Below are 506 nucleotides of genomic sequence, written 5' to 3'. Positions count from 1 at the left end.
TTTGAAAATATATATTTTGTATTTCGTATGATTTGTTCTTATTTCCAATATTAAAAATTATTCAGGTTTTTGGGGCTGTATACGATACGTACTAATTAAGAAGTAAAACCAGGGGTAATTTAAATATTATACATGTGCTGCCATCTATTTTTAAAAATTTGTATTTCAATCGAGGTAACGTCAAACCGCCAGACATAGCGATCTATTATACTTGTTTATCTATGCTCATTATGCGGCTGCGCATGTATTTGTGTGTAAAAACGCTGTGAAGTTAGGCGTGTAAATATTCAAGTCTGTCGAACATTTGAAATTTTATGAATCATGGGTATAGACACTATAGATAGCTTTCAACGTACTTTCTTATCACTTGAGTCGTAGCCGAGTGGTAAGGTGATAGAATTCTAACTTTTGCGTCTGTTGTTGGAGGTTCGATTCCCGCTCATATTTTTTTTTTATTATTTTAATTTCATATTTATAATTGCATGAGTAAATAATATTAAAATTAA

This window comes from Ctenocephalides felis, unplaced genomic scaffold, assembly GCF_003426905.1.
Source record: "Ctenocephalides felis isolate EL2017-DRISC unplaced genomic scaffold, ASM342690v1 CF-g0.4_SCAFFOLD_03380, whole genome shotgun sequence".
Taxonomy (NCBI): domain Eukaryota; kingdom Metazoa; phylum Arthropoda; class Insecta; order Siphonaptera; family Pulicidae; genus Ctenocephalides; species Ctenocephalides felis.
The sequence above is the reverse complement of the archived record's forward strand: the minus strand, read 5'-3'. Positions refer to the sequence as shown.